This window comes from Megascapheus bottae, chromosome 6 (genome assembly GCF_031878675.1).
Source record: "Megascapheus bottae isolate mThoBot1 chromosome 6, mThoBot2.hap1, whole genome shotgun sequence".
NCBI classification, from domain to species: domain Eukaryota; kingdom Metazoa; phylum Chordata; class Mammalia; order Rodentia; family Geomyidae; genus Megascapheus; species Megascapheus bottae.
The window spans coordinates 33080604-33093029 of NC_143514.1; the positions used below are offsets into that span (position 1 = coordinate 33080604).

The 12426-nt window shown below is 38.6% G+C and overlaps 1 pseudogene; it reads left to right on the forward strand.

Moving 5' to 3' along the window:
* The first annotated feature begins 4276 nt into the window (after positions 1-4276).
* On the forward strand, positions 4277-4659 carry LOC150061624 (translation machinery-associated protein 7 pseudogene; annotated as a pseudogene).
* The last annotated feature ends 7767 nt before the right edge of the window (positions 4660-12426 follow it).

A 12426-nucleotide genomic window follows, 5' to 3' on the forward strand; every position in this document is an offset into this window, starting at 1 on the left:
GACTGTGTGGATGCGTTTGACATAGAGATGCCTTCTCTACTGTTACTCTGATCTTTCCTTCCAGAACTGAAGTACTTGTCCAGGTGCTTTCGTTGCTTCCTTCAGATGTTGGTGCCAGGAGTGAGTATCCCTAACAACCTTATTGTACATAAATCTCCATCTCCAACTTGGCCTCTGGAACTGATCTATGACAACCTCCTGGCTCAGTCTCCTTCCTATGAAACTCCTCCCTTCTGGAAGCATGGAGAAACACAACTGAACATGGCTTTGCCAACTCAGATGAATTTCATTTCATCATCCATTTCCCATATTGGTTATTAGGTTTTGAATTCTAAGCTTGTGTGATTTTTTCTGTTCAGGCCAGGAGGTCTATCCTGTTCTTTTTGTACTATACTTATTCAGTGAGGTATAGAGTACAAGTTTTACAGAGTGGAAAGAGAAATAAATGTGCAAAAAGTAAATGCAAACTCCCAGTTCTACCACGCTCCTTTTAGCTTAGGACGTCCATGGGTCAGTAGATACTGCCATCTAGGGTTGGGATGTAAAATAATTACAAGATTGAGTTTTAAGATAATTACAATAACCACCACCAACTGTATAAGTGTTTTGGAAAATGTATTCACTTTTTCAACGAGTCCAATGGGGAAAGCATTATTTTTACTAAAGAGGAATAATGTAAGAAGAGTTTAACTTCCTGAAGCCATGCCAGATTGAAGCTGGGAATAAATACAAGATATAGTTGCTTTCAAAGGCTGATTTTGTTCCTCTACCCCACATTCATTGTTCTCTAACCTTATTTCCTCAGTTCAAAGTTCATTTTGGAAAGAAAATGCCACATAAACAGGCATTTTTTGCTTGTGTCCTAATGTTCACAATAATAGCTGTCATTCAACAGATGCCTAATTCATTATTTGAATACCTAAATGAATCAATGAGATTTTGTGACCAAGTTCTACTGGAATGGACACAAGAATCAAAGCATAGTACAGAATATGTCTGCGCTCACTGTTTCTGAATGGGAGCTAGGGCTATTGCCAGCCTGTATTTTACTTTTGTGCAGATTTGAAGAGAAGCTCTCTTTTCTAGACCCTTTTAAGAAACCTTGCCTAGCCTATTGATTTATTAAGACACTTTGCTACAATCATATATATATATGTATATATATATCCAAATATACCTTATATGGATGATACACTTTTCAGGACAGCACTTGGCGACCATATATAGACTCTTCCCCAGACTAGGCAGGCCTACCTTGTGTTTTTGTTTCATGAGGAAACAACATCAAATCTGTCTTCTTGTCTAATAGCTGGACTCTAACCCAGATTTGTTTTTGATTGTTCACTTAGCTCCCTTTCTCAACTTTGAGATGATGTCCAAAGACTCAGAAAGTTTGCTACATGATAGTTTGGGTGTCACCTGGGTCATGGCTACACAAGGTTCATGGTCTCAAAGAGCACTCTTAGCACTCTTTTGATGGAGAGCTATTTTTAAGAGCTGTACAATTTCTTGACATTCTCCTTTGCTTGTGAAAGACAGATTCTCTTGAGAGAGTACAACTTAAGTACTTTAAAAGCACTGTGAATGCCATCACCACCCTTCTGAAACAAGCTTTCCTTCTCAACAGTAATCTTTGCCTCTGACATGCTTTTTTGCAGTCTGTGTCCCTACTCTTTGTTTCTGACAAATGAATCAACTGGTCTGGAAAAAACCAAATCCAGCATATACATATATACATTTCATTTCCAATGAAAATACAGGCAGACTGACGGATCATGTTAAGTGTCTATCTCTAAGGTTTCTGAGGAAGACACACCAGGAACAGGAAGTAGAGAAGAATCACTGATCAGTGACATTTCAGATGTCAATATGCAAAGTAATTTAGAATACTTTTGATATGCAATTTTTACACATAAGAGTGGGAGAAAAAGATGAATACATTATAGCAAACCTGCTGCTATAAAACTTATTAGAGTCTAAGCAAATCTGACCTCCCAAAATCCTAATTTGTCTTGTTCCCAATTATCAATGAGATTTCGCTGTATAGGCAAGTCACAGCAGATACCAAGTATAATGACCAGTTCAGCCCACTTACCACAGCAGCTACACTAAATGTTAACCAGTAGGCTCCTTTATTTTATATGCACTGCATTTTTTTTACTTTTTTTCATATATTTTTATTGTAATTATTAGAAGGGTTACAATATAGTCACCAGATAGAAGGTGCGTTAATTCACATACATTGATACCCTTTCTCATGTCTTGGTCCCCATTTCCCTCCCCCACACCCCCACCACTCCTCGTTTTCCCCCCTTCCCTATCCAATTTCAAATAACCAAATACAAATATATCCAATATATCAGATAACAAAGTGAGATACTGTAGCAATATGAGATAACCAAGGGACAGCAAAAGAGATGGGCAATCTGGCTGTGACATCTGTCACCCCATTGATCGCCAGGGTTGATTCAGCTGATGTGGCTGGCTAGGCAGGTGTCCCCTTCCTCCCTCACTGCTCCATGTGCGTCCCTCCCGAAGCTGTGCGCTTGGTCGAAGAGGACGACCGTCCGCAATAGAGGAGGACCGGTCTTCAGTCAAGGGTATATGAGTAGCTGCGCTCCCCTGCTAGAACCTCCAAACAATCTCTCTCTGAGTCACTTTTTTTGTGGGTTATGGCGCTTGAACTCTGGACATGGGCCCTGTCCCTGAGCTCTTCAGCTCAAGGTTGCCGCCCTGCTCCTGGAGCCACAGTCCCACGTCCCCTTTTCTTGTGATTAATTTTTCTTTTCTTTTTTTTATTGTAATTAATAAAAGGGTTACATGATATTTGCCAGATAGAAGATGCATTAATTCACATACATTGATACCTTTTCACATGTCTTGGTCCCCATTACCCTCCCCCCCACCCCATCCCTCATCTTGTTTTCCCCCTTCCCTATCCAATTTCAAATAACCAAATTCAAATAAATCCAATATATCAGATAACAAAGTGAGATACTGTAACAATATGAGATAACCAAGGGACAGCAAAAGAGATGAGAGACAACATAGCACATTAAGGACAACAATCATTCATTGTATGGCTTTTGTTTCAATATCCTGGAGGTCTTTTCAATTAGCTTCATACTATATGGCCTTATGTATCAAGGTTTATGCACTGCATTTTGTTTGCTCTTCTATTGGGGTATTTAGGACCTTGTACATCATACACATTTTTATATCTCAGTACATACACAGAATGCTTGTATGTCATGTTTCCAAAAGGCTCTGCGCAAGTCAGTTAAATATCACCCCATTGGTTCAATGTTACTAGGTGCCATTCTTTATTATGGTGTCTTGCTCTAAGATAGTAAATGTCATTAGCAGCATGCAGAAAGCTCAATGGATAGTGGTCATCCATTTCTTAGAAATATTTGTGTCATTTCCTTTTGTGCACAATGAGTCAAGTAATGAAATGCTGTGGCTTTCATCATGGTCATCATGAAATAAATGAACAAAATTTCCCTAGCTATGATGCGAAGATCTTTAATACTACACAGCAGATTCCCTCATGGTACAGCATGAAACGCTCAGAAAAGGGCTCTTCAAGCAAAGGCCTTGTAGAATCCTTTCCATCATTTCACCGTCCTTGGTGAGAATGCAGAGGAAGGACCAAAGCCTAATCTGACTAGTGCTTGGTTTTAAGAGTACTGTTCCAGCTGGGTGCAGTGGCTCACGCCTGTAATCCTAGCTACTCAGGAGGCTGAGATCTGAGGATCAAAGCTCAAAATCAGCCCAGGCATGTCTGTGAGACTGACATTGTGGCTCAATGTGGTAGAGCACTAGCCTGGAGCTGAAGAGCTCAGCGACAGCACCCAGGCCCAGAGTTCAAGCCCAACAAAAGAAAAAAAAGAATAAAATGATACAATGCAGTTTATTGCAGAAGCATTTAAGATCCAGAATGTAATTCTCCATTTTTCTGGCCACAGCAAAGCCTGGCGCCTAAGATGGAACAGCAGCATCATCCAGTGTCCACAGAGGTTTAGACCCAAAGGTGATTACAGGAGGAAGATTCACATAGGAAGACAAGCCAAACTCTGAGGACTGGTGGGATGGGGGGACTCTCCTAGAGAGAGAGTCCCATCAAGGAATAATCTCTACATCCATGGTAGGAAACCATCACTTATGCACTGAGTTTTCAATTTTGCATCAGACAGCTAGCTGCACCATGTCTTCCATTTTTTCACACACGGGACATTGTTTAAAGTTATTCCACCCCTGTTTATCTGATAGGCTAAAAGTGGAGCAAAAGATGACTTGGACAAAGGTGCGGCTGGCATCATGTCTGGCTGCGAAGGTGGCAAGAAGCAGCCCCTGAAGCAGCTCAAGAAGCAGGCTAAGGAAATGGGTGAGGAAGACAAGGCCTTCAAGCAGAAACAGAAAGAACAGAAGAAACGAGGAACTGAAAGTGAAGGCTGCGGGGGAGGGACCCCTGGCCACAGGTGGAATTAAGAAATCTGGCAAAAAAAAAAATAAGCTGTTTCTTGACCCTGAGATGGTGACCATCTATTCCTATTTAAACATCTGGAGTTCCTGTTGTAACATCTCGACCACCTATAGGTAGAATGAAGTTTTGTGTAGGACTCTGAACAGTAAGAACAACCTAAGGGGAAAAAAAAAGTCCTACAGTGGCTAGTTTGTCAGCCATTGTGTCAGCCATTCCTACCTCAGCTGTAAAAATTAAAGTAAATCCAGCCTAGATTCCTAAAAAAAAAAAAAAGATGACTTGTTCCTTCAGTTTACAGTATTTCACAGAAGGTTTGGTATTTCTCAATATTTCAGGAGTAAGGAGAGGACATTTTGACCATTGAATGATGAGCACAACTACTACTCCCCAGTATTTTTCAGAGTACTGTTGAAATTTGACATAGCCAATGCTTTTGTCTGGTCAATTTAATAAGAGCAGAAATTCTGTGCCAACTAAAGTACCGTGTTTCCTTCACTCGGAGGTGACAAATAAGTATTAGCAATTAGGGAAAATTGCAAATACAAGGTCTGAGAACAGTGGAGACCAATCATATTTGAATCTGCCGTGGCTTGGATGTAATTTGCATTTGGCCTCTAGTTTGTGCTGGAAGCTTAGTTGAAAGGTAGTGCAGCCTTTAATGATACCCTGCTTATCTGAGCATGTGTCCTCAGTTTGTGTATCGGCTACTCACATGTGCAAGACAAAAGTGCTTATTTTTAGGATAGAAGAATTGCTTTCCCTGCTCCCTTTATAACTTCTCTTATTTAAATTCCATTTCCCATATATGGCTTACCTTATAGCCACACATTATGATTTATTCACTGAGTTCATGATTAGATGACAGTGTTATGTCAATGTTTTGATTAGATAAGAATCCAAGACATGGAACATGACATATATCAATATCTGTCTAATTCTTAGTTATCTACAACTCAAATCAAATGAAACCAGTCAGAATGGCTATGCTTGGTGTCTGTCACATGTCAGTGGTATGTTTTTAACTAAGCAGGGGAAATAACATTGAAGGGATACTTGTCTATGTGGAAAAGGTAAAATACAAATTCAGTGGGTTGTCAACTGGTCACAATTGACACACTGAGGGTAATAGGACTAGTGAGGTTATTAAGGTATTTGGTTTCAGTTAGCTGGACTGTTAATCTTGGGCAGCGCTCAGTGTATCTGCGTTTCCTTCATCATGTGCAATGAAGCAGTGGAATGACCAGCTGTGGTCACTGGGGATCAGTTCAGGTAACCACCATCCAACTTGTGTCTTTCTTTAGGTTTACCTTATTCCTCTCTCATCCAGTCTCTACATTGTTAATCTAGCTAAATTTGCCCCCCTAAATTAATATGTGACTATGTTTTGGACAAAGCTTGTAAGTAGTGAATAAAGTTTAAAATGAGGTCACGAGGGTTGAGTCCTAGTCAGTGTAGGAAGAAATACCAACTGTAAGATTCATTGGAAGGAGACAGCCATGTGGTTGTTGTTTAGGCTGAAAAGCTTATTTGGGCTAAACAAACTACCGGCCCACTGGAGATAGAGGCATGTAAAGGGCTCTGCCAGATAGAGGTGTACAGAGAGAAGAGTGAAGGGAAATGGGAAAGGGTGGTGATGAGGAGATAGAGAGAGGAAGATTGAACTGTACAGAGAGAGGGAAAGGGGGATTCAAAGAGAATGAAAGGGGAAGGAAAGAAGGGAGCTTATCATGGATATTGATGATGTATGGAGAGGGCAGGAAAGGGATGTAGTCACAGAGGATGTGGACGTAACCTCAGAGCCTGAGGGATCACCGCTGCTCCCAGAGTTGTTACCTGAGCTACAGATGCTGAGGGCAGACTTCTGGGGAAAGGACCTTGTGTGCATGGAGAGAGCACAAAGAGAAGGGGCCATGGACCAAATCCAACCATCATCATTATTATTGTTATTATTATTAATTGCTTCCTCTTCCCTCTTCCTCATTTTCTCTTCTTCCTCTTCCTCTTCTTCTTCCTCCTCTCTTCCTCTTCTTCTTCCTCCTCCTCCTTCTCCCCTCTCCTTTCTTCATGTTCTACACACACACACACACACACACACACACACACACACAATGTCACTTGAGACACAGTGAGGAGGTGACTGGCTGCATACAAGTCATGAAGGGAGGCGCCTCAACAAACACCCACTCCACTGATTTCTTTTCCTAAATTCATAAGCTGGAACTCTGTGACTATGTTTGAAGCAGGGCTTTTAAAAAGGTAATTAACGTTAAATGAGGATATTTAACTTTTAACTTCCAACCTCCAAAACTGTGAAAAGCTATTTTCTCCCACTTTAAGATCTTGAATCCATGGCATTTTTGGCATTCAATCTAAGAGCATAAACACCATGGTAAGCCAATATATCATGTGCCAGTTTGAAAATCCAAGAGCACTCTACTTAACATGATTTTCAGGTCCAGCTTATTCAGTTGCCTCAAGTCTCTCATGACTCTGTGTTCACTGGGTTTTCGCCATTTAACCACATTTCCTTTCCAAAGGATGACTTGGCCTGTGCGGCAACTCCCATTCCCTGCCCCGGATTCTACTTATGCATTCTCGCTCATCTCAGACATCACCTCTCACAGGAAGCTTTTGCTGGTCACTCCATCACTTCCTCTGTCTCTGTGGACCAGATGCTCATCCATAGTTCTTATCTTGTGTTTACCAAACAAGAATTATCCAAGCCATCAGTTCTGTGTGCTTGACTGTCTTCTTCCATTAGAGTAGAAGCTTCACTAAAGCCAGAGTGGTGGACTTTTGTTTCCTTTACTTTGAGACAGCATTTAACACAGTGGCTTTTTTTCCCTCCAAGGAGACAATATACAAGATTTGAACTGTGAAAAAAAATGGATGGGAGTTCCAGTCCCTTGTCAAGTCATTTCATTCTTTCTGTGATCCAATGCCTCTTTTTTCAGTACCACTCTTGACTTCAATGTCTCACTCAGCCAGCTTGCTTGGCTGGAGCTTTACTGCCTGAAAAAAATCTCCTGCTCAGCTTCTGGTTGGTTGGTTGTTTTTGAGACTTCCCATCCTGGGCTGGCCTCAAACTTTATTCTTCCAGAGCTCAGCCTCCTGAGTAACAAGGAAAGTAGGCAGGAACTGGGCTTCTGTGAACTAATTTCTATCTGCAAAATAGTGGGGGGGGAGGGTAGAGTGGGATTACACTTACTTTGAAGAACTGTGGTGATAATAAATCTGTGAAACACATTTTAGTTATTGTATACCCAGAAAATATACATGCTTGTTATTCAGAGGGTTAATTTTAAACCACTGATTTCATTTTAAAGTATAGTTTAATTTGTTGCTGTCAATGCAGTTTTATTCTACAAATGAAAATCATTGTACTATGACTAGATTAGGTTATTAGGACTCTCATGAAATACAGCAAAAAAATGGAAAATATTTTGTAAATGCTAAATAGAGGGGAACTGCTCAATTTTAGGCTAGCACTCATGAAAGTGGGGGAAAAGAGAACTAAAGAAATATACTATGTAAAGATTTTTTAAATCAAAACTCTATTCAGTATAAAAAATGGCCCATGATAAATTCATTTGCCCACCAATTTTCTGTGAGGTCAAGTAGAAAACTAGGCATTGTAGATGATTCTGAGACAAGTAGACAATGGGCATCTTACTCTACAGCCCATTCAATCATAGAACACTTTCATCTTGCTTCCTTAGAAGCCCTGCATGGAAGTTTTCATTGGCAATAGCTCAGCTTCACTAAATGACCTGGGCAGCTAGCGAACCGTCATGCTTATCTGAAAACTGACAAAGTGTATTACGCATTAATCACTTTCAGATCATTGCCAAATATACTTTCCCCAATTCTAGATCAAGAATCATTTTTAAAGTTTAGAGAATTTGCTAGTGTGCTAGCATATGACCTACCAATGAACTGCAATAAGGAACCACCACATTGTTCAAGAAGTTCCATTGTTTGCCGGAAATCTTCACATTAAGTTGAAGATGCAAGATTCAGACGAGTATCATATGTTTTATCTCATATATAAGTTACCAAGAAACATATAAAAGTACAAGGAGATTAATAAAGCATAGAAAAGGGACCAGGAAGAAGGTAGGAGTAAGTACGGATAATGAAGAATATAAAGACAAAGTGCTTTATATACATATATAATCAAATGTTATAATAAAACCCATTATTGTATAGTTAGTACATACTAATAAAAATAGTTGTTGTGAAGGTGTAAAAGTGAATAGTAGAGGCTTGGAAGGGTTATGGGGAAAAGAGATGAAAGGTTGGATAATAGGTACCAAAACAGTGTTACTATAAGTGTAAGGCATAAGTGCTAGAGTTCCACAGCACAGTGTAGCAACTTTAGCCAAAATAACCTATTAACTTCTTTACAAAGAGCTATGAGGAGGAGCCCAAAGACTCTCCAAAGACACACTATTGATTATAAGATGGAAACACTGATTAAGTTGATGTGATTGAAACACATTATATACATATATGCAAATGTTAAACCGTACCCTTAATATGTTATTTTATTACCATAATTATTATATAATCAAAATGTCTTTGAACTTTACAGAGGTAGAACTGTTTACTACCCCGATTTTATAACATACTGTGCAAGTGTATTAAATTACCACCCTGTCACCCATACCCTTCTACAACTAAAATAAGAAAAATGATGCAGGAGAAAAAGAATCCTAATACACCTTTGAAGAGAATGTAAATTTGTTCAACCATGCTGGAAAGCAGTGTGGAAGTTCCTCAAAAAAAATTACATGCAGAACTGCCCTGTGATCCAACAATTCCACTCCTAGGCATTTACTCAAAACATTACAAGCCAGGATACAGTAAAGCCATCAGTGCCACCATGTTTGTTGCGGCCTTATGCAGTGTAACTAAAGTATAGAATCATCCCAGATGCTCTTCAATGGATGAATGGGAAAAAAACTGTAGTATACACAATGGGATTTTACTCTATGATTAGAATGAATCATTGCAGCATTATTCACCATAGCAAAGATATGGAACCAACCTAGATGTCCCTCAGTTGATGAGTGGATCAACAAGATGTGGTATTTGTACACAATGGAATTCTATGCTGCTGTCAGAAAAAACGACATCGACCCATTTGTTAGGAAATGGAAAGACTTAGAAAAAATCATATTAAGTGAAGTAAGCCAGACTCAAAGGAACTTAGGCTCAATGGTTTCCCTCATTTGTCATAATCAGTAGAAACCTTGGGCTTGACTAGCAGAGATTTGCAATAGAGCTAAACCTTGATACATAAGGTCATATAGTATGAAGCTAATTGAAAGGACCTCCAGGATATAGAGACAAAAGCCATATAATGAATGATTGTTGTCCTTAATGTACTGTTATCTCTCAACTCTTTTGCTGTCCCTTGGTTATATCATATTGTTACAGTATCTCACTTTGTTACCTGATATATTGTATATATTTGTATTTGGTTATTTGAAATTGGATAGGGAAGGGGGGAAAACCAAGATGGGGGATTGGGGGGAGGGAAATGGGGACCAAGACATGTGAAAGGGTATCAATGTATGTGAATTAATGCACCTTCTATCTGGCAAATATCATGTAACCCTTTTATTAATTACAATAAAAACATTTAAAAACAGAAAGAAAGAAAGAAAGAAAGAAAGAAAGAAAAGATCTGATAAAATTATATGAAATAAAATAAGTAAGGCCCAGAGAAACAAAGATACCTTTCCACTCATATGTGCAAGCTATCCATAACTTATAATTTTATAAGCAAATATGTTGGATAGTATGCAAATATATTCAAATATATCAACTGAAATACAATCGATTCAAGAAAGAACTCAAATAGTCTAATTCCTTAAAAAGGCAAAGCCAAAGTTCAGCAAAATAAAACACCAGAAAATAAGTATTCTAAAGGGGTTGGGGTGAGGTGAAGAGGAAAGCTGTAGACAAATTGAGAGGAGAAAAAAGGGAGTGTGCAATCAAAAATCCAATGTATATCTTACTAAATTAAAGAGTGGGGAAAGAGGTAGGGAGCAGAGAGATGGCTGAGAATGTTCAAAGGGATGACCCTGCACAAGATGCATTCATAAACTGGTATGTTACATGGCAGTTTCTCTGTACTGATACTTTGCAATGATTTTTTAAATGACTTTAAACTAAAACAATAAGTATGCATATAACTAACTTCACAGGATTGCCTGGAGTTTTGCCTTAGCAATGAGACCCTAAAACATGCTTGTTCTTAGAAAACTGTATTTATTGTCATACTGGAACATATGGCTCCATCACTCATTAGAGATCTCTTTTGCCATTAATGCTTCCCACCCTAGGAAACAAAGACATGAGTGCCCCAGAGCCTGAGCCCCCAAGAAGAAAGAGCATTCACTTCAGTCACACACAAGATAGTGTGAGCAAGGGCACTTAAGTCATTTCTACTTTTCCCCAATTGCTTCTGATCCCACTTTAGATTTTCTAGAAGGATTTTTCCCCCAAAGGCACTTCTAGGACAAACAAGTTCAAATGTGATTAGGATTTCATTTGACAACACCTATTAAAAGCTGGAAAGACAGGGGCACTGTCAATTTCTCATTTTAGTTGACCTTGCCATTTTCTAATGCCATCAGCAAGGAGTAGGAAAAACTCTGCCAAAGGTAATATTATCTTCACAAGAGGCTATATTAAAGAAGTTAATTGTCCAGTGACTTCCATTTTTTTCCATTTATAGCACAGAAATGTGGAAGAGAATAGAGATAAATATTGGTCCAGTATGTTTTCATTTAAGTTCACTTTGTCACCCTCTCTATCAAGTATACAAAAAAAGGGTTTATAGTAAGGAGAACATTCTTTTAATAGCAAATCCACCAATCCACTGTTACCTATAATGAGTGTAGTTATTGATTTTTCACAAAAAGCCCAGAATTCTAAATTCCAGCCCTGATCTCTCTTTTAAACATGGTAATCTGGGCAGTCAAGAGCTGATTTGGAACAGATTATTTGCCATTTTCCAGGAAGTTACAGTACCTCCTGCTTTCTTCTCATTTTTCCCTGAAAATCTAGGCTAGTATGGAACTGGCAACACAGGCATGACAACGATCCCTCTTATGTGTGAACTTGACTGGACCACAACAGCTACAGAAATTTCATTGACATTATTCTGGGTGTTTCTCTGAGGATGTAATTGAGTGAAATAAACATTTAAATTGGTAGAAGCAGACTGCCCTCTCTACTGTGGGTGGACCTTATCCAATCAGTTGAAGGCCCGAAGACAAAAGCAAAAGAAAATTGACCTTGCCTCAAGTACAAGGCATTGCATTCTGCCTGATTGCCTTTGAACCGGGAGGCTGATTTTTTCTGACTTTAGAGTTAAATTGATACTAAAGTTTTGAGGAGTGAGGAGGGAGCTCTCAAGTTTGCTGAGTTTTAAATTCTCTCAGGTTCCTAAAGTTAACTCAACTCAAACATCTTAAGATTTGGCACCCCTCAAAACATACACATAATCACATGTATTTTGTATGTAGTTATGTATAAAACATTAATGGGATTATATATAAGTAATTATATGTATTGGCATATAATATCATAATTGTATATATTGTTATACATAATTATATATTACTATAAAATTGCATGTTATCGCATTATGTATTGTATAAATTTCATTTATAAATATACATTTCAATGTGTATGTAAAACGCAAAATAATCATATATAAAATATCTAATAACATACTAATATACATATTACTAATTTTATATCTCCCTATATAAAACATACATATATATATATACATATAAACACACACATATCGATACCTCTGTCTACTCCTTGACTAAAATGATAAGCATTGAGACTATGAAATAAAGTGTTTATTGAAAATTTACTGAGTGTCTGGCACCTAGTAGCATGGCCCATTGTGC